The sequence below is a fragment of the Heterodontus francisci genome, chromosome 11 (assembly GCF_036365525.1).
Source record: "Heterodontus francisci isolate sHetFra1 chromosome 11, sHetFra1.hap1, whole genome shotgun sequence".
NCBI classification, from domain to species: domain Eukaryota; kingdom Metazoa; phylum Chordata; class Chondrichthyes; order Heterodontiformes; family Heterodontidae; genus Heterodontus; species Heterodontus francisci.
In genome coordinates this window covers 65887624-65908900 of record NC_090381.1, presented here as the reverse complement: position 1 = coordinate 65908900, position 21277 = coordinate 65887624, and the positions used below count along the sequence as shown (strand labels likewise).

At 53.8% G+C, this 21277-nt stretch overlaps 1 protein-coding gene across 1 annotated transcript in view; it reads right to left on the bottom strand.

Moving 5' to 3' along the window:
• Positions 1–21277, bottom strand: part of LOC137375034 (neuroligin-1-like) — a 280017-nt gene that overhangs the window by 157912 nt on the left and 100828 nt on the right. The gene's annotated exons all lie outside the window — the stretch shown is intronic.

Below are 21277 nucleotides of genomic sequence, written 5' to 3'. Positions count from 1 at the left end.
CCCCTCTCTCTCTCTCCTCTACCTGTCTCTCTCTCCTCTAAATCTCTCTCTCTCCTCTCCCTCTCTTCGCTCCCTCTCTCTCCTCTCCCTCTCTCTCTCCACTCCCTCACTCCTCTCTCTCTGCTCTCTCTCTCCTCTCCCTCTCTCTCTCCACCTCCCTCTCTCAACTCCCCTCTCCCTCCACTCCCTCTCTCTCCAATCCCTCCTCTCTCTCTCCTCTCCCTTTCTCTCTTCCCCCGCTCTATTCTCCCTCTCTCCCTCTCTTTCCTCGGTCTCTCTCCTCTCCCTCTCTCGTCCACTCTCTCCTCTCCCTCTCTCCTCTCCATCACTCTCTCTTCTCCTTCACTCTCTCCTCTCCCTCACTCTCTCCTCGCTCTCACTCTCTCCTCTCCCTCACTCTCTCCCCCTCTCTCACTCCTCTCTCCATCTCTCAGTCCTCTCTCTCTCTCCTCTCTCTCTCCACTCTCACTCTCTTCTCCCTCTCTCTCTCTCCCTCTCTCCTCTCTCTCTCCACTCTCACTCTCTTCTCCCCCTCCCTTTCTACACTCCCTCCCTCTCTCCACTCCCTCTCCTCACCCTCAGTCTCCTCTCCCTCTCTCTCCTCTCCCCTCTCTCACTCCCTCCTCTCTTTCTCACTCTCACCTCTCCCTCTCTCTCTCTCCCGTCTCCCTCCCTCCTCTCCAATCCCTCGCTCTCTCCTCTGCCACTCTCTCTCCTCCAAATTTCTCTCTCCTCTCCCTCCCTCTCCCTCTCTCTCTCCCTCACTCACTTCTTTTTCTCTATCCTCTCCCTCCTCTTCCTCTCCCTCTCTCTCCTCTCCCTCTCTCCTCTCCCTCTCTATCGCCTCTCCCTCTCTATCGCCTCTCCCTCTCTATCTCAACGCTACCTCTCTCCTCTCTCTCTCGCTCTCACTCCTTTCTCTCTGCTCTCTCGCTCCTCTTCCTCTCTCTCCCCTCCCTCTCTCCTCTCCCTCACGCCCTCTCTCTGCTCTCTCTCCTCTCTCACTCCCTCCTCATCCTCATCCTCTCCCTCTCTCTCCTCTCCCTCTCTCTCTCCTCTCCCTTTCTCTCTTCCCCTGCTCCCTTCTCCATCTCTCCCGTCTGTCCTCTCCCTTTGTCTCCTCCCGCTCTCTCTCATCTCCCTCTCTCTCTCGTCCCCTCTCTCCTCTCCCTCCTCCTTCACTCTCTCCTCTCCCTCACTCACTTCTCACTCTCTTTCTCCTCTCTCTCTCCCTCCCTCCCTCTCTGCTCTCCCTCTCCATTCTCTCTCTCTGCTCCCACTCTCTCATCTCTCTCTCCTCTCGCTCTCTCCTCTCCCATTCTCTCCTCTTGCACTCCCTCCCCTCCCACTCCCTCTCCTCTCCCTCTCTCCCTCTCTCTCCCCTCCCTCCCTCTCCCTCCACTCTCTCTCCCTCTCCATTCTCTCTCTCTACTCCCACTCTCTCCTCTCTCTCTCTCCTCGCCCTCACTCTCTCCTCTCCCTCTCTCTCTCCCCCTCTCTCACGCCTCTCTCTCTCTCCACTCCTCTCTCGACTCCCTCTCTCTCGCCTCTCTCTCCCTCTCTCTCCATTCTCTCTCTCCACTCTCACTCTCTCTTCTCCCTGTCTCTGCTCTCTCCTCTCCCTCCCTTTATACATTCCCTCCCTCTCTCCACTACCTCTCTCTCTCCACTCCCCCTCGCTCTCTCCACCCCCTCTCCTTACCCTCTCTCTCCTCTCCCCTCTCCCTCTCTCACTCCCTCTCGCCTCTCTCTCTCTCTCTCCTCTCCCTCACTCTCTCCTCTGCCACTCTCTCTCCTCCAAATCTCTCTCTCTTCTCCCTCCCTCTCCCTCCTCTCACTCTCTCTTTCCCTCACTCACTTCTTTCTCCCTATCCTCTCCTTCTCTCCTCTCCCTCTCTATCGTCTCTCCCTCTCTATCTCAACGCTATCTCTCTCCTCTCTCTCTCGCTGCTCTCTCTCTCTCTTCCTCTCTCTCCTCTCCCCCTCTCGCTACTCACACTCCCTCTCTCCTTGCCTCCCTCTCTCCTCTCCCTCTCTCTCCTCTACCTGTCCTTCTCCTCTAAATCTCTCTCTCCTCTCTCCTCCCCGTCACTCTGCTCTCTCCTCTCCGTCACTCCCTCCTCTTGCTCTCCCTCTCTCTTCTCCCTCTGTTCCTCCTCTTCCTCTCTCTCCTCTCCCTCTCTCTCCACTCTCTCGCCACTCCCTTTCTCTCTTCTCCCGCTCCCTCTCCTCTCCCCCTCTCTCTCGTCCTCTCTCTCCTCCGTCTCACCTCTCCCTCCTCCTTCACTCTCTCCTCTCCCTCTCTTCTCACTCTCGCTCTCCTCTCTTTCTCCCTCTCCATTCTCTCTCTCTACTCCCACTCTCTCCTCTCCCACTCCCTCCTCTCTCTCTCTCCTCTCTCTCTCTCTCTCCTCTCCCACTCATTCCTCTACCACTCTCTCCTCTCTCACTCTCTCCTCTCCCACTCTTTCCTCTCCCTCGCCTCCCTCTCTCTCTCCTGTCTCCCTCCTCTCTCTCCTCTGTCTCCCTGCTCTACTCTCCCTCTCTCTCCTCTCCCTCTCTGTCCTCGCCCCCTCTCACCCCTCTACTCTCTCCTCTCGCTCTCCGACTCTCTCCTCTCCCTCTCTCTCCTCTCCGACTCTCTCCTCTCCCTCTCTCTCCTCTCCTTCTCTCTTCCACTCTCTCCCTCTCTGCCCGATCTCTCCTCTTCCTCTGCCCTCTCCTCACCCTCTGCTCTCTCCTCTCCCTCTCTCTCCTCTCCCTATTTCTCTCCTCTCCTCTCCCTCTCTACTCCTTTCCTCTCCCTCTCTCTCCACTCCCACTCGTCTCCTCTCTCTCTCTCTCCTTTCCCACTCTCTCTCCTCTCCCTCTCTCCCCTCCCTCTCTCACCTCTCCCTCTCTCTCTCCTCTCCCTCTCTCTCCTCTCCCACTCTCTCCCTCTCACTCTCCTCTCTCACTCTCTCCTCTCCCTCGCTCTCGTCTCCCTTGTTCTCACCTCTCTCTCCTCTGTCTCCCCGCTCTACTCTCCCTCTCTCTCCTCTCCCTCTCTCCTCTCCCACTCTCTCTTCTTGCACTCCCTCCCCTCCCACTCCCTCTCTCCCCGCTCCCTCCCTCTCCCTCTCCTCTCTCTCACTCTCTCTCCCTCTCCATTCTCTCTCTCTACTCCCACTCTCTCATCTCTCTCTCTCCTCACCCTCTCCCCTCTCCCTCTCTCACGCCTCTCTCTCTCTCCCTCTCTCCTCTCTCTCTCCACTCTCACTCTCTCTTCTCCCTGTCTCTCCTCTCTCCTTTCCCTCCCTTTATACACTCCCTCCCTCTCTCCACTCCCTTTCTCTCTCCACTCCCCCTCTCCTCACCCTCTCTCTGCTCTCCCCTCTCCCTCTCTCACTCCCTCCTCTCCCTCTCTCCTCTCTCTCTCTCTCTCCCTCTCTCTCTCACTCTCTCCGATCCCACTCTCTCTCCTCCAAATCTCTCTCTCCTCTCCCTCCTTGCACTCTCTCTCTCCCTCACTCACTTCTTTCTCTCTATCCTCTCCCTCTCTCTCTCCTCTCCCTCTCTATCGTCTCTCCCTCTCTATCTCAACGCTACCTCTCTCTCTCGCTCTCACTAGTCTCTCGCTGCTCTCTCTCTCCTCTCCCCCTCTCGCTACTCTCACTCTCTCTCTCCTTTCCCCCTCCCACTCCCTCTCTCCCCTCCCTCTCTCCTCTACCTGTCTTTCTCCTCTAAATCTCTCTCTCTCCTCTCCCTCTCTCTCCTCCCCCTCACTCTGCTCTCTCTCCTCTCCATCACTCCCTCCTCTCCCTCTGTCCCTCCTCTCCCCACTCCCTCCTCTCTCTCTCCTCTCCCTTTCTCTCTTCTCCCGCTCTCTCTCCTCTCTCTCTCATCCCCTCTCTCCTCTCCCTCTCACCTCTCCCTCCTCCTTCACTCTCTCCTCTCCCTCACTCTCTCCTCTCCCTCTCTTCTCACTCTCTCGCTCTCCTCTCTCTCTCTCTCCCTCTCCATTCTCTCTCTCTATTCCCACTCACTCCTCTCCGACTCCCTCCTCTCTCTCTCTCCTCTCCCTCCTCTCCTCTCATCGCCCTCTCTCTCTCTCCTCACCCTCTCTCTCTCGTCTCCCTCTCTCTCCTCCTTCTCTCTTCCTCTCTCTGTCCCTCTCCGCACGCTCTCCCCTCTTCCTCTCCTCGCCCTCTGCTCTCTCCTCTCCCTCTCTCCATCATCTCCCACTCCCTCTCCTCCCCTCTCCCTCTCTACTCCTTTCCTCTCCTCTCTCTCTCCTTTCCCACTCTCCTCTCCCTCTCTCCCTCTCTCTCCCCTCCGTCTCTCTCCCCTCCCTCCCTCTCACCTCTCCCTCTCTCTGTCCTCTCTCTCTATCTCCTCTCCCTCTCTCTCTCCTCGCCCTCACTCTCTCCTCTCCCTCTCTCACGCCTCTCTCTCTCTGCTCTCTCCCTTTCCACTCCTCTCTCAACTCCCTCTCTTTCGCCTCTCTCTCTCTCCCTCTCTCCTCTCTCTCTCCATTCTCTCTCTCCACTACCTCTCTCTCTCCACTCCCCCTCGCTCTCTCCACCCCCGCTCCTCACCCTCTCTCTCCTCTCCCCTCTCCCTCTCTCACTCCCTCCTCTCCCTCACTCTCTCCTCTGCCACTCTCTCTCCTCCAAATCTCTCTCTCTTCTCCCTCCCTCTCCCTCCTCTCACTCTCTCTTTCCCTCACTCACTTCTTTCTCCCTATCCTCTCCTTCTCTCCTCGCCCTCTCTCCCTCTCTCCTCTCTCTCCACTCGCACAATCTCCACTCTCTTTCTCTCCTCTCCCTCTCTCTCCTCTCCTGATCTCTCCTCTCTCTCTCCCACTCCTCTGTCTCTCCCTCTCCTCTCCCTCCCCTCACCCTCCCCTCTCCCTTTCCTCTCTCTCCTCCCTCCCTCTCTCTCTCTCCTCTCCTCTCTCTCCCCCTCCCTCTCTCTCCACTCCGTCTCCTCTTCCTCTCTCTCCTCTGTCTCCCCTCTCCAGCTCACTCCTCTCCATCACTCTCCTCTCCATCTCTCTCCCCCTCTCTCCTCTCCCCCCCCCTCTCCTCTCCTTCTCTCTCTCTCTCCTCAGCGTCCCTCTCTCCAATCCCTCTCTCTCCTCTTCCTCTCTCTCCTTTGTCTCCCCTCTCTCCATCTCCACCCTCTCCCCCCCTCTCTCCTCTCCCTCCCCTCCCTCTCTCCTCTCTCCCTCCACTTTCTCTCTCTTCTCTGTCCCCCTCCCTCTCTTTCCTCTCCCACTCTCTCTCTCCTCTCCCTCTCTCACTCTCTCATTCCTCACTCGCTTTCTCCCTCTGCTCCCTCTCTCTCTCCTCTCCCTCTCATCACCCTCTCTCCTCTCCCTCCCCCTATCCTCCCCCTCTGCCTCTCTCCTCTCACTCTCTTCCCTTACATCTTTCCTCTCCCTCCCTCTCGTATCTCTCTCTCTCTCCTCTCCCTCTCTCGTGCTCTCTCTCCCATCCCGCTCATCACCCTCTCTCCTCGCTCTCCCTCTTTTTTCTCCCTCTCCACCCGGTCTCTCCTCTCCCTCTCTCTCTCTTCTCCCTCTCTCTTTCTATCCATTTCTCTCTCTCTCTCTCCTGTTCTTCTGCCTCTCTCCTTTCCTTCTGTCTCCTCTCCTCTATTTCCACTCCTTCTCTATCTCCTCTCCCTCTCGCCTCGCTCTCTCCCCTCTCTCTCTCACCACGTTCTCACTCTCTCGCCTCTCTCTATCTTACGCCTCTCTCTCTCTTACACCTCTCGATCTCTCTCTTCGCTCCCTCTCTCTCTCCTCTCCCTCTCGCCCTCACCTCTCCCTCACTCTCTCTCCTCTCCCTCTCATCAACCTCTCTCTCTCCTCTCCCTCTCTCTCCCCTCCGTCTCTCTCCCCTCCATCTCTCTCTCCTCTCTCTCTCTCCTCTCCCTCCTCTCTCTCTCTCTCCTCTCCCTCTCACTCCCTCTTTCCTCTCTCTCTCTCCACGTCCTCTCTCTCCTCGCCCTCTCTCTCTCCTCGCCCTCTCTCTACCCCTTTCTCTCCCCTCCATCTCTCTCTCTCTCCCACTCTCTCCTCTCCCTCTCTCCTATCCCTCTCTCTCCCTCTCTCCTCTCTCTCCACTCTCTTTCTCTCCTCTCCCTCTCTCTCCTCTCCTGATCTCTCCTCTCTCTCTCCCTCGCGCTCCTCTCTCCCACTCCTCTGTCTCTCCCTCTCCTCTCCCTCCCCTCACCCTCCCCTCTCCCTTTCCTCTCTCTCCTCCCTCACTCTCTCCTCACTCTCTCCTTGCTCTCCTCCCTCACTCTCTCCTCCCTCTCTCTCTCCTCTCTCCCTCTCTCTCTCCCCCTCCCTCTCTCTCCACCGTCTCCTCTTCCTCTCTCTCCTCTGTCTCCCCTCTCCAGCTCACTCCTCTCCATCTCTCTCCCCCCACCCCTCCTCTCCTTCTCTGTCCTCTCTCTCTCTCTCTCCTCAGCGTCCCTCTCTCCAATCCCTCTCTCTCCTCTTCCTCTCTCTCCTTTGTCTCCCCTCTCTCCATCTCCACCCTCTCCCCCCCTCTCTCCTCCCTCCCTCTCTCTCCTCTCTCCCTCTACTTTCTCTCTCTTCTCTTTCCTCTCCCTCTCTCTCCTCTCCCTCTCTCTCTCTCCTCTCCCTCTCTCTGTCCTCTCCCTCTCTCTCTCTCCTCTCACTCTCCTCTCACTCTCCTCTTTCTCCTCTCCCTCTCTCTCTTTCCCACTCCTCTCCCTCTCTCCTCTCCCTCTTTCTCTCCTCTCCCTCTGTCTCTCGCCTCTCTTCTTCCTTGCCTCTCCTCTCCCTCTCTCTCACACCTTCCTCTCTCTTACCTCTCTCTCTATCTTACCTCTCTTCTCTCCCTCTCTCTCCTCTCTCACTCCTCACTCTCTTTCTCTCTCTGCTCCCTCTCCCTTTCCCCTCTCCTCACTCTCTCCTCTCCCTCTCCCTCGCTCTCTCCTCTCACTCTCTCTCTCCTCTCTCTCCCTTACCTCTTTCCTCTCCACTCTCCCTCTACTCTCTCTCCTCGACCTCTGCCTCTCGCTCTCCTCTCCCTTCTCCTCTCCTCCTCTCTCTCCTCTCCCCCCCTCCTCTCCCTCCTCTCCTCACTCTCTTCCCCTCTCACTGTCTACTCCTCTCACTCTCTTCTCCTCTCACTCTCTTCTCTCATTCGCCACTCCTCTCTCTCGCCACTCCTCTCACTCTCTCTCTCTCCTCGCCCTCTCCCAATCTCTCTCTCCTCTCCCCTCTATCTCTCTGTCTCCTTGCCCTCTCTCTCTCCTCCCTCTCCCTCTCTCCTCTCTCACTCTTCGCTCCCTCACTCTCCTCTCCCTCACTCTCCCCTCCATCTTTCTCTCTCTCTCTCTCTCAGCTCTACCTCTAACTTCTCTCCATCTCCCTCCTCTCTCTCCTTCTCCCTCTCTCTCGCTCCCCCTCCCTCTCTCTCCGCTCCGTCTCTCTCCTCTGTCTCCCCTCTCCATCTCCCTCTTCCATCTCTCCTCCCTCTCTCTCCTCAGCGTCCCTCTCTCCACTCCCTCTCTCTCCTCTCCATCTCTCTCTCTCTCTCTCACCTCTCCTCTCCCTCTCTCTCTGCCTCTCTCTCCTCTCCCCCTGTCCTCTCTCTCGTCTGCCTCTCTCTCTCTCTCTCTCTCTCCTCTCTCCCCCTCCCTCTCTCTCCTCTCCCTCTGTCTCTCGCCTCTCTTCTTGCTTGCCTCTCCTCTCCCTCTCTCTCTCTCTCTTACCTCTCTCCTCTCCCTCTATCTCCTCTCTTACTCCTCTCTCTCTCTTTCTCTGTTCCATCTCTCCTCTACACACTCTCTCTCCCTCCTCTCCCTCCTTCTCCCTCTCCTCTGTCTCCCCTCTCCCTCGCCTCTCTCTCTCCCTCTCTTTGTCTGTCCTCACTCCCTCTCTTCTCCCTCTCTCTCCTCTCCATCTCTCTCCTCTCCTGATCTCTCCTCTCCTGATCTCTCCTCTCTCTCTCTCCTCTGTGTCCCTCTCTCTCCTCATTCCCTCTCCTCTCGCTCCCCCTCCCTCTCTCTCCACTCCGTCTCTCTCCTCTTCCTCTCTCTCCTCTGTCTCCCCTCTCCATCTCTCTCCTCTCCCTCTCTCCTCTCCCTCCCTCTCCTCTCTCTCTATCTCTCTCCTCAGCGTCCCTCTCTCCACTCCCTCTCTCTCCTCTTCCTCTCTCTCCTCTGTCCCCCCTCTCTCCTCTCCATCTCCCCCCTCCCCCTCTCTCTCTCCTCTCCCTCTCTCTCCCCTCCCTCTACTTTCTCTCTCCTCTCTGTCCCCCTCCCTCTCTCTCCTCTCCCTCTCCCCCCCTCTCTCTCTCTCTCTCCTCTCCTCTCCCTCACTTTCTCGCCTCTCTTCTTTCTCACCTCTCCTCTCCCTCTCTCTCGTCTGCCTCGATCTCTCTCGTCTGCCTCTCTCTCCCTCTCCTCTCCCTCTCCCTCGTCTGCCACTCTCTGTCTCTCTCTCCCCTCTCCCTCTGACTCTCGCCTCTCTTCTTGCTAGCGTCTCCTCTCCCTCTCTCTCTCTCACACCTTCCTCTCTGTTACCTCTCTCTCTCTATCTTACCTCTCTCCTCTCCCTCTATCTCCTCTCTCACTCCTCACTCTCTCTTTCTCTCTCTGCTCCCTCTCTCCTCTCCACTCTCTCTCTCTCCTCTCCCTCTTTCTCCCTCTCCTATGTCTCCCCTCTCTCCTCTGTCTCCCCTCTCCCTCGCCCTCTCTCTCTCTCTCTCCTCTCCCTCTCTCTCCTCTCCTGATCTCTCCTCTCTCTCCTCCCTCACTCTCTCCTTGCTCTCCTCCCTCACTCTCTCCTCCCTCTCTCTCTCTCTCTCCTCTCCTCTCTCTCCCCCTCCCTCTCTCTCCACTCCATCTCTCTCCTCTTCCTCTCTCACCTCTCTCCCCTCTCCAACTCACTCCTCTCCATCTCCCTCCTCTCCATCTCTCTCCTCTCCCTCCCCCTCTCTCTCTCCGCTCCCTCCTCTCTTCCTCTCTCCTCTCTCTCTCTCCTCTGTGTCCCTCTCTATCCACTCCCTCTCTCTCCCCTCCCTCTCTCTCTCTCTCCACTCTCCCTCCTCTTCCTCTTCCTCTCTCTCCCTCTCCTCTCTCTCTCTCTCTCCTCATCCTCTCTCTCTCCTCGCCCTCTCTCTCTCTCCTCTCCCACACACTCCACTCCCTTTCTCTCCTCTCCCTTTCTCTCCTCTCCCTCTCTCTCCTCTCTCTCTCACTCTCTCCTCTCCCTCTCTTCTCCCTTTCTCCTCTTCCTCTCTACTCCTCTCCCTCTCTCTCTCTTCTCTATCCTCTCCCATTCTCTCACCTCTCCCTCTCCTCTCCTCCCCTCTCCCTCTCTTCCCCTCCATCTCTCTCTCTCTCTCTCCTCTCCCTCTCTCTTCTCCCTTTCTCCTCTTCCTCTCTACTCCTCTCCCTCTCTCTCTCCACGCCCTCCCTCTTCTCTCTTCTCGCCCGCTCTCTCCTCACACTCTCCCTCTCTTTCCTCTCCTACTCTCTCCTCTCCCTCTCTCTCTCACATCTCTCTCCCCTCTGTCTCCCTCTCTGTCCCCTCTCACCTCTCCTCTCCGCTCTCCCTCTCACTTCTCTCCTTCTCTCGCTCACTCTCCTCTCCTTTTCACTCCTCTCCCTCTCCTCTCTCCCTTTCAGTTCTCTCTCTCTCTCTCCTCTTCTTCTGCCTCTCTCCTTTCCTTCTGTCTCCTCTCCTCTATTTCCACTCCTTCTCTATCTCCTCTCCCTCTCGCCTCGCTCTCTCCCCTCTCTCTCTCACCACTTTCTCACTCTCTCGCCTCTCTCTCTATCTTACGCCTCTCTCTCTCTTACACCTCTCCATCTCTCTCTTCACTCCCTCTCTCTCTCCCTCTCGCCCTCGCCTCTCCCTCACTCTCTCTCCTCTCCCTCTCATCAACCTCTCCCTCTCTTCTCCCTCTCTCTCCCCTCCATCTCTCTCTCCTCTCACTCTCTCTCCCTCCTCTCCCTCACTCCCTCTTTCCTCTCTCTCTCTTTACGTCCTCTCTCTCCTCGCCCTCTCTCTCTCCTTGCCCTCTCTCTCCCCCTTTCTCTCCCCTCCATCTCTCTCTCTCTCCCACTCTCTCCTCTCCCTCCTTCTCCTCTTCCTCTCTCTCCCTCTCCTCGTCCTCTCTCTCTCCTCGCCCTCTCTCCCTCTCTCCTCTCTCTCCACTCCCACAATCTCCACTCTTTCTCTCCTCTCCCTCTCTCTCCCTTTCCTCTCTCTCCTCCCTCACTCTCTCCTTGCTCTCCTCCCTCACTCTCTCCTCCCTCTCTCTCTCTCCCTCTCCTCTCTCTCCCTCTTCCTCTCTCTCCCCTCTCCAGCTCACTCCTCTCCATCTCTCTCCCCCTCTCTCCTCTCCTTCTCTGTCCTCTCTCTCTCTCTCCTCAGCGTCCCTCTCTCCAATCCCTCTCTCTCCTCTTCCTCTGCCCTCTCTCCATCTCCACCCTCTCCCCCCCTCTCTCCTCTCCCTCTCCTCCCTCTCTCTCTCTCCTCTCTCCCTCTACTTTCTCTCTCTTCTCTGTCCCCCTCCCTCTCTTTCCTCTCCCACTCTCTCTCTCTCCTCTCCCTCTCTCACTCTCATTCCTCACTCTCCCTTTCTCCCTCTGCTCACTCTCTCTCTCCTCTCCCTCTCATCACCCTCTCTCCTCTCACTCTCTTCTCCCTCCCTTACATCTTTCCTCTGCCTCCCTCTCGTATCGCTCTCTCTCTCCTCTCCCTCTCTCCCGTCCCGCTCATCACCCTCTCTCCTCCCCTCTCCCTCTTTTTTCTCCCTCTCCACCCGGTCTCTCCTCTCCCGCTCTCTCTCTTCTCCCTCTCTCTCTCTTCTCCCTCTCTCTCTCCTCCCTCTCTCTCTCTCCCTCTTCCTCTCTCTCCTCTTCCACTCTCTCCTCTTCCACTCTCTCCTCTTCCACTCTCTCCTCTTCCTCTCCCTCTCCTCTTTCTCCTCTCCCTCTCCTCACCCTCTCTCTCTCCTCCCCCTCTCTCTCCTGTCCCTCTCTCTCTTTCCCACTCCTCTCCCTCTCTCTCTCTCCTCTCCTCTCCCTCTCTCTCTCCTCTCCCTCTGTCTCTCGCCTCTCTTCTTTCTTGCCTCTCCTCTCCCTCTCTCTCACACCTTCCTCTCTCTTACCTCTCTCTCTATCTTACCTCTCTCCTCTCCCTCTCTCTCCTCTCTCACTCCTCACTCTCTTTCTCTCTTTCCTCTCCCTTTCTCCTCTCCTCACTCTCTCCTCTTTCTCCCTTACCTCTCTCCTCTCCAACTTCTCACTCTCTTTCTCGCTCTGCTCCCTCTCTCTCTCTCCTCTCCCTCTCCCTTTCTCCTCTCCTCTCGCTCTCCTCTTTCTCCCTTACCTCTCTCCTCTCCCTCTCTCTCCTCTCTCACTTCTCACTTTCTTTCTCTCTCTGCTCCCTCTCTCTCCTCTCCCTCTCCCTTTCTCCTCTCCTCACTCTCTCCTCTCCCTCCCACTCTCCTCTTTCTCCCTTACCTCTTTCCTCTCCCTCTCTCTCTCCTCACCCTCTCCTCTCTCTCTCGCTCTTCTCTCCCTTCCCTCTCATCACCCTCTCCTCTCTCTCGCTCTTCTCTCCCTTCCCTCTCATCACCCTCTCTCCTCTCCCTCTTTCCTCTCCCTCTCCACCCGGTCTCTCCTCTCCCTCTCTCACTCCTCCCTCGCTCTTTCTCTCACTCTCTCGCTCTCTCCTCTCCCCCTCTCTCTCTCCTCTCCCTCTCTCTCACCCCTCCCTCTCCTCTCCCTCCCCTCTATCTCCTCTCCCCTCTCTCCTCACTCACTTCTCCCTCTCCTCTCTCCCCCTCTCTCCTCACTCTCTCGCCTTCCCTCCTTTCTCCCTCTCTCTCTCCCTCGCTCTCCTCTGTCTCCCTCTCCTCTCCCTCCCCCGTCTCCTCTCCCCTCCCTCCCCTCTCTCTCTCCTCTCCGTTCCCTCCCCCCTCTCTCTCTCTCTCCTCTCCCTCTCTCTTGTCTGCCTCTCTCTCTCTCTCGTCTGCTTCTCTCTCCCTCTCTCTCCTCTCTCCCTCGTCTCTCCCTCTCTCTCCTCTCTCACTTCTCACTTTCTTTCTCTCTCTGCTCCCTCTCTCTCTCTCCTCTCCCTCTCCTCTCTCTCCCCCTCTCCTCTTTCTCCCTTACCTCTTTCCTCTCCCTCTCTCTCTCTTCACCCTCTCCTCCCTCTCGCGCTCTTCTCTCCCTTCCCTCTCACTTTCTCTCTCTCCTCTTTCTCCCTTACCTCTCTCCTCTCGCTCTCTCTCTCTCCTCTTTCTCCCTTACCTCTCTCCTCCCTCTCTCTCCTCTCTCACTTCTCACTCTCTTTCTCTCTCTGCTCCCTCTCTCTCTCTCCTCTCCCTCTCCCTTTCTCCTCTCCTCACTCTCTCCTCTCCTCTCCCTCTCCTCTTTCTCCCTTACCTCTTTCCTCTCCCTCTCTCTCCTCTTTCCTCTCTCTCTCCTCACCCTCCTCTCTCTCTCTCTCTCTCTCGCTCTTCTCTCCCTTCCCTCTCATCACCCTCTCTCCTCTCCCTCTTTCCTCTCCCTCTCCACCCGGTCTCTCCTCTCTCCTCTCTCGCTCTTTCTCTCACTTCTCTCGCTCTCTCTCCTCTCCCCCTCTCTCCCTCCTCTCCCTCTCTCTCTCACCCCTCCCTCTCCTCTCCCTCCCCTCTATCTCCTCTCCCCTCTCTCCTCACTCACTTCTCCCTCTCCTCTCTCCCCTCACTCTCTCTCCTTCCCTCCTTTCTCCCTCTCTCTCTCTCCTGTCTCTCCCTCGCTCTCCTCTGTCTCTCCCTCTCCTCTCCCTCCCCTCTCCCTCTCCTCTCCCCTCCCTCCCCTCTCTCCTCTCCCTTCCCTCCCCCCTCCCTCTCCTCTGTCCTCTCTCGCTCTCTCTCCTCTCTCTCATCAGCGTCCCTCTCTCCTCTGTCTCCCTCTCTCTCCTCTCCCTCTCCCCCCTCTCTCTCTCTCTGCTCTCCCTCACTCTCTTATTCCTCACTCTCCCTTTCTCCCTCTGCTCCCTCTCTCTCTCCTCTCCCTCTCATCACCCTCTCTCCTCTCCCTCCCCCTCTGCCTCGCTCCTCTCCCTCTCTCTCTCCTCCCCCTCTCTCTCTCCCTCTTCCTTTCTCCTCTTCCTCTCTCTCCTCTTCCTCTCCCTGTCTCTCCTCTCCCTCTCTCTCTCCTCTCTCTCTCTCTCCTGTCCCTCTCTCTCCTCTCCCTCTCTCTCCTCTCCCTCTCTCTCTTTCCCACTCCTCTCCATCTCTCTCTCTCCTCTCCCTCTCTCTCTTCTCTCCCTCTGTCTTTCGCCTCTCTTCTTTCTTGCCTCTCCTCTCCCTCTCTCTCACACCTTCCTCTCTCTTACCTCTCTCCTCTCCCTCTCTCTCCTCTCTCACTCCTCACTCTCTTTCTCTCTCTGCTCCCTCTGTCTCTCTCCTCTTTCCTCTCTCTCTCCTCTCCTCACTCCTCTCCCTCTCTCTCTCCTCTTTCTCCCTTACCTCTCTCCTCCCTCTCTCTCCTCTCTCACTTCTCACTCTCTTTCTCTCTCTCCTCTCCCTTTCTCCTCTCCTCCCTCTCTCTCCTCCCTCACTTCTCACTCTCTTTCTCTCTCTGCTCCCTCTCTCTCTCTCCTCTCCCTCTCTCCTCTCCTCACCCTCTCCTCTCTCTCCTCTCCCTCTCCCTCTCCTCTTTCTCCCTTACCTCTCCCTCTCTCTCCTCTTTCCTCTCTCTCTCCTCGCCCTCTCCTCTCTCTCTCTCTCTCTCTCGCTCTTCTCTCCCTTCCCTCTCATCACCCTCTCTCCTCTCCCTCTTTCCTCTCCCTCTCCACCCGGTCTCTCCTCTCTCATCTCTTGCTCTTTCTCTCACTTCTCTCGCTCTCTCTCCTCGCCCTCTCTCTCTCACCCCTCCCTCTCCTCTCCCTCCCCTCTATCTCCTCTCCCCTCTCTCCTCACTCACTTCCCTCTCCTCTCTCCCCTCACTCTCTCCCCTTCCCTCCTTTCTCCCTCTCTCTCCTGTCTCTCCCTCACTCTCCTCTGTCTCTCCCTCTCCTCTCCCTCCCCTCTCCTCTCCCCTCCCTCTCTCCTCTCCCTTCCCTCCCCGCTCCCTCTCCTCTGTCCTCTCTCCACTCCCTCCTCTCTCTCTCCTCAGCGTCCCTCTCTCCACTCCCTCTCTCCTCTTCCTCTCTCTCCTCTGTCTCCCCTCTCTCCTCTCCATCTCCCCCCTCTCCCCCTCTCTCTCTCCTCTCCCTCTCTCTCCTCTCCCCCCTCTCTCTCTCTCTCCTCTCCTCTCCCTCTCTCTCTCGCCTCTCTTCTTTCTCACCTCTCCTCTCCCTCTCTCTCGTCTGCCTCTCTCTCTCTCTCTCTCCTCTCTCCCTCTCCTCTCCCTCTCTCACACCTTCCTCTCTTACCTCTCTCTCTCTATCTTACCTCTCTCCTCTCCCTCTATCTCCTCTCTCACTCATCACTCTCTCTTTCTCTGCTCCCTCTCTCCTCTCCACTCTCTCTCTCCACTCCCTCTCTCTCTCCTCTCCCTCTTTCTCCCTCTCCTCTGTCTCCCCTCTCTCCTCTGTCGCCCCTCTCCCTCGCCCTGTCTCTCTCCTCGCCCTCTCTCTCTCCTCGCCCTCTCTTTGTCTGTCCTCACTCTCTCTCTCCTCTCCATCCCCTCCTCTCCCTCTCTCTCCTCTCCTGATCTCTCCTCTCTCTCTCCCTCACTCTCCTCTCTCCCACTCCTCTGTCTCTCCCTCTCCTCTCCCTCCCCTCACCCTCCCCTCTCCCTCACTCTCTCCTTGCTCTCCTCCCTCACTCCCCTCCCTCTCTCTCTCCTCTCTCTCCCCCTCCCTCTCTCTCCACTCCATCTCCTCTTCCTCTCTCTCCTCTGTCTCCCCTCTCCATCTCCCTCCTCTCCATCTCTCTCCTCTCCATCTCTCTCCTCTCACCCCCCCCCCCCTCTCCTTCTCTGTCCTCTCTCTCTCTCCTCAGCGTCCCTCTCTCCAATCCCTGTCTCTCCTCTGTCTCCCGTCTCTCCATCTCCACCCTCTCCCCCCCTCCTCTCCCTCCCCTCCCTCGCTCTCTCTCTCTCCTCTCTCCCTCTACTTTCTCTCTCTTCTCTCTCCCTCTCTCTCTCTCTCTCCTCTCCCTCTCTCACCTCTCCTCTCCCTCTCTCACTCCTCACTCACTCATTCCTCACTCTCCCTTTCTCCCTCTCTCTCTCCTCTCCCTCTCTCCTCTCCCTCGAAAGATGTAAGGGAGAGAGAAGAGAGTGCCTCTCTCCTCTCACTCTCTTCTCCCTCCTTTACATCTTTCCTCTCCCTCCTCTCCATCTCTCTCCTCTCCATCTCTCTCCTCTCACCCCCCCCCTCTCCTCTCCTTCTCTGTCCTCTCTCTCTCTCCTCAGCGTCCCTCTCTCCAATCCCTCTCTCTCCTCTGTCTCTCCATCTCCACCCTCTCCCCCCCCTCCTCTCCCTCCCCTCCCTCGCTCTCTCTCTCTCCTCTCTCCCTCTACTTTCTCTCTCTTCTCTCTCCCTCTCTCCTCTCCCTCTCTCACCTCTCCTCTCCCTCTCTCACTCCTCACTCACTCATTCCTCACTCTCCCTTTCTCCCTCTGCTCCCTCTCTCTCTCCTCTCCCTCTCTCCTCTCCCTCCCCCTCGAAAGATGTAAGGGAGAGAGAAGAGAGTGCCTCTCTCCTCTCACTCTCTTCTCCCTCCTTTACATCTTTCCTCTCCCTCCCTCTCGTCTCTCTCTCTCTCTCTCCTCTCCCTCTCTCACTCCTCACTCTCTGACTTTCCCTGTGACAGCTGCAGAGAGCAGGAACTCTCCACTGAGCAGCTTTTTGGTCAGCCCGCGTTAAAAAAAAATCACAGCTAACAGGTGTTTGGAGCACAGACAGTGCTTCCAATCCTTAGACAAGTTCAGGATTTTCTGGCAGGCTTTCTAAAAAAAAAAATCGGAACTTGTGAGCTGTGAAACTGACGGCTGCGATTTTTTTGAAAGCTGGACATGATCCCCTCTGTCCTGTACAGCAGTCTGAGGCTGTGGAAAAGGCAGCTACTGTTGTTTCTGATGCTGCTCCTGATGCTCTTGGTGCTGCTCCTCCTCTTGTTCCTCATCAGAGGTCCATGGTACAGTTGCATAAGCTGCTGCTAGGCTGTCGTGAAGGCTGATAGCAGTGAAATGCAGATCAAAGTGGACAAGGTCCAAGATAGGTGAAATTACTTCCATAAAATTGGAAATCATCTGTCAAGCAGTGAAAGCACACTCTCAGAACAAGTCCTGTGAGCACAAGCCTTTCACATAGGAAGGGAAGCAGCTATGCAGTTTCACTTTTTAAAGGCTTTCCAGCCTGTCAATTTAAAATACCAATGACTCCCTGCTGTGCTCTCACCTTGTTGACCCTGGCGAGTTCCACACCGCTCAGGACACCTGTGCGCTGGTTGTTAAAGCTAGAATGTTGGGTAAAAGTCTGTGTTAACTGGCACTTCACATATTTAAATTACAGATCTGACAGCTCCACGGAGGATTTGTGTTCTCCTCCAAAAGTTGGGGGGAGGGGAAGGTGGTGGGGAGATGGTGATTGGTGGCACCATGAACTACTAAATAACAAAATACTTATGACGGCCCTCTGGGTTATGGACATTTCTGTCATCAGAAACCAACTGCATGCAGAACAGTACAGTTTCATGTTGTTTCTGCATTTGGGATAATGTGTAGAACCCAGTTGGCCAAATGGTTCCATCTGTAATGCCTGGAACTCGGCTCCGCTGAGTGAAAACGTTTGGAATCTATGCTGACTACTCTGTTATATTTTCAGTTTCTCGATTTTTAAAAATTATATCTTTGATCAAGGATTCCATTATTTTTCCTACCACCGGCATTATGCTAATTAGTTTTAGTTCCCTGGGCTTGTTCCAGGTCCCTTTTTATAGGAATCACATTAGCTGTCTGCCAGTCCTCCAGCACTATTTCCATTTCTAGTGAATTTTATATTTTTGTAATAGTGCCTCTGTCATCTCTTTCCAAGCTTCTTTTAATATGCATGGATGCAATCCATCTGGACCAGAGGTTTTATTCTAAGTTATAGGATTAGGAATAGGCCATTCAGTCCCTTGGGCCTGATGCACCATTCATTCTGCTTATGGTTAAGTGAACAGTGACTCAGTTGGCATCACTCTTGCCTCTGGCTCTGTAGCTTGCGGGTTCAAGTCCCAGTCCAAGACTTGAGCACAAAGGCCAAAACTACAAAAGTGCTGCGCTGTCTTTTGAATGAGACATTAAACCAAGGCCTTGTCTACCCTCTCAGGTGGACAGTCTCTATCTCATTGCATTGAAATCAGCCTTAACTAAATCTAGAATCTTAGTAGCTGTTTTATGTTTCTCCTTTTCAAACACTACATTGAACTCGATCATATTATGATCACTATTGGATAAAATGTTCACACACCATTAGGCTGTTAACTAAATCTGGCACATTACTCATTACGAAATCTAATATGGCCCCTGTTGGTTCTAGTGTTAATCTGTTAATTGTGTATCAATTGTTTGATTATAGGCAGATGGAGGGTGTTACTTACTTGAAAAGATATAAGCACTTACTGAGACTGGTGGAGGGTTTTGAGTGAAGAGTTACATGTTTGCAATCCTTTTACTCTGTGCAATAAATGTGAGACTGAGTAAAGATAGGCTCCAGCATTATCCTTCCATAACAAGCTGTCTTGAGTTTAACACTGGTAACAGAGGATGGTTGCCGAAAGCTGAAATGAGGATTTTTTCCTTACATAGAAAACTAAAATCTCCTCAGGCTATTGTGGAAAATATGGCAGAAAGCAAGTGTAAATTGTCAGGGTATGATTACCTTCCGATGTTCTCTGAGTCTGAACCATATGACCAGTGGAAGAATGAAGTGGATACGTGGACACAGGTTACATTCTCTACCAAAGAGGAAACAAGTTAAGGCCTTGGCATTGCCACTTCCTACCAAAAGTAAACTCAAAAGTGTTTTGTGAACTGGATGCTCGTCAGATGGACGCTGACGAAGGGTTGGATCATCTGTCAGAATTATTGGATTTTTTTTCATTCATGGGATGTGGGCTTCGCTGGCTAGATCAGCATTTATTGCCCATCCCTAATTGCCCTTGAGAAGGTGGTGGTGAGCTGCTTTCTTGAACCGCTGTAGTCCATGTGAGGTAGGTACACCCACAGTGCTGTTAGAAAGGTAGTTCCAGGATTTTGACCCAGTGACAGTGAAGGAACGGCAATATAGTTCCAAGTCAGGATGGTGTGTGACATGAAGGGGAACTTGCAGGTACTGGTGTTTCCATGCATTTGCTGCCCTTGTGCTTCTAGATGCTGGAGGTCGCAGGTTTGGAAGGTGCTGTCTAAGGAGCCTTGGTGTGTTGCTGCAGTGCATCTTGTAGATGGTACACACTGCTGTCACAGTGTGTTGATGGTGGATGGAGTGAATGTTTGTGGATGGGGTGCCAATCAAGTGGGCTGCTTTGTCCTGGATGGTGTCGAGCTTCTTGAGTGTTGTTGGAGCTGCACCCATCCAGGCAAGTGGAGAGTATTCCATCACACACCTGACTTGTGCCTTGTAGATGGTGGACAGGCTTTGGGGAGTCAGGAGGTGAGTTACTCACCTCAGGATTCCTAGCCTCTAACCTGCTCTTGTAGCCACGGTATTTATGTGGCTACTCCAGTTCAGTTTCCAGTCAATGGTAACCCCTAGGATGTTGTTAGTGGGGGATTCAGCGATCGTAATGCCATTGAATGTCAAGGGGAGATGGTTAGATTCCCTCTTGTTGGAGATGGTCATTGCCTGGCACTTGTGTGGGGCAAATGTTACTTGCCACTTATCAGCCCAAGCCTGGATATTGTCCAGGTCTTGCTGCATTTCTACACGGGCTGCTTCAGTCTCCGAGGAGTCGTGAGTGGTGCTGAACATTGTGCCATCATCAGCGATCATCCCCACTTCTGCCCTTATGATTGAAGGAAGGTCATTGCTGAAGCAGCTGAAGATGATTGGGCCTAGGACACTACCCTGAGGAACTCCTGCAGTGATATCCTGGAGCTCAGATGATTGACCTCCAACAACCACAACCATCTTCCTTTGTGTTAGGTAGGACTCAAACCAGTGGAAAGTTTTCCCCCTGATTCCCACTGACCAGTTTTGCTAGAGCTCCTTGATGCCATACTCTGCCAAGTGCTGCCTTGATCTCAAGGGCAGTCACTCTCACCTCACCTCTTGAGTTCAGCTATTTTGTCCATGTTTGAACCAAGGTTGCAATGAGGTCTGGAGCCAAATGATCCTGTCAGAACCTAAACTGAGTGTCACTGAGCAGGTTATTGCTAAGCAAGTGCCGCTTGATAGCACTGTCGATGACACCTTCCATCACTTTGGATAAAATTTACAAGAAAGATGCATGGTCAGACTTTTATAGATTTCGGAAAACAGATGGTTATTCAATGGATGAATATATCATGGACTTTAACTGACTGTATAGAAGATAAAGAAAATTCAATTTGGAGATTCCTGGTTCAGTGCTAGCATTTAAATTGCTAGATTGTGCTCGGGTATTGCATATGGACAGGCTCCTGGTTCTAACTGGTGTTCAGTTCTTGGATCAAATGTCTGCTGCCTTAAAGAAATTCCTGGGGAAACAGTCCTTTCTGGCAGCCCTGGTAGAACAAACGGGGCATTCTGCAGTGACACAAAGAATGGAGGACTCAATGTTTACCAGATTTCGAAATGGTCCAGATACTGGAAGCAGGCATAAGTAGAATGGAACAGTTAACCACAGCAGGAATGGGGATAAAAGCACCTTTAGCAGGTCTGCCTATCACAGTGGAAGACAGAATTGGAATGGCAAACATAGGTGAATGAATCCCAGGAATGCCCAAGGAACAGTTAATAGGTGCTTCAGATGTAACTCAAAGTATCATTATGCAATAAACTGCTCTAAGCGGAGGGGCAGAGCCCTCAAAATAACACAAGACGCAGAGAATTCTGAGGCAGAAGAGGAAGATACTGATGAATGTGAACATATTTTACTAGTCACAAGAAGTTTTAGTCCTGTGATAAATGTGTTAGTTGCAGACTCATTCAACTGTGCTGTATTGGATAGTGCTTGCACATTGACAATATTTGGAAGTGACTGGTTACAATGTTATCTGGATTCACTTATCAGTGAGGATCGCGCAATATTAAGGAGCATAAAAGTACTACCAGCTTTCGGTTTGATGATGACAACACATTGAAGTCACTGAAGACAGTAGTAATTCCATGTAAAATAGCTGGAGTAAGCCACTTTATCAGTACTGATGTAGTCTCTAGTGAGATACCTTTTACTGTTGAGTAAGCCTTCAATGAAAAAGGCACAAATGAAGCTTCATATGGAGCATGATAAGGCAATTGTTTTTGGAAAGTCAGTGAATTTGCAGTTTACCCTGTCAGGGTGTTATTATATACCCTTAACAAAACCCGATATTTCTAGTCAGAGTGTTGGAACAGTAGTATTGGCATCAAGTATCAAGAATCGGGCATAAAAAGCAAATTGTCTTAGTTACACAGACAATTTGCTCATCCTTCTTGTCAGAGATTAAAAACCCTGCTAAAGCATGCAGGTGTGATTGATGGAGAGTATATGAAGATAATAGAAGAGACTAGTAAAAAGTGTGAAATCTGTAAAAAGTATCGGAAGACACCATCACGTCCTATTGTCAGCCTTCCATTGACAATGACTTTAACAAGGTAATTGCCATGTATTTAAAGGTGTGGGACAAAGACAAGAATATTTCATTCTACATTTTGTAGACCTGGCAATTAGATTTAGTCTTTCTACAATAATAAATAGCAAGGACAAAAGGCTGATTATAGACAAAATTATGGAGAAATAGATAGGGACTGCACTTGGGGCACCAGCTAAGATTCTGACTGACAATGAAGGGGAATTTGCCAATGACGAGATCAGAGACATGTGTGAAAACAAGAACATTATGGTTATGAATAGTGCAACTGAGAGTCCTTTCAGAAATCAAAGAATCACAGAATCGTTACAGTGCAAAAGGAGGCCATTCGGCCCATCGTGTCTGCACTGGCTCTCTGAAAGAGCAATTCCCTTAGTTCCATCCCCCTGCCTTCTCCCTGTAACCCTGCACATGCTTCTTTTTCATATAACTGTCTAATTCCCTTTTGAATGCTTCATTTGAACCTGCCTCCACCACATTCTCAGGTAGCGTATTCTAAACCTTAACTGATCGCTGCATGAAAAAGCTTTTCCTCAAG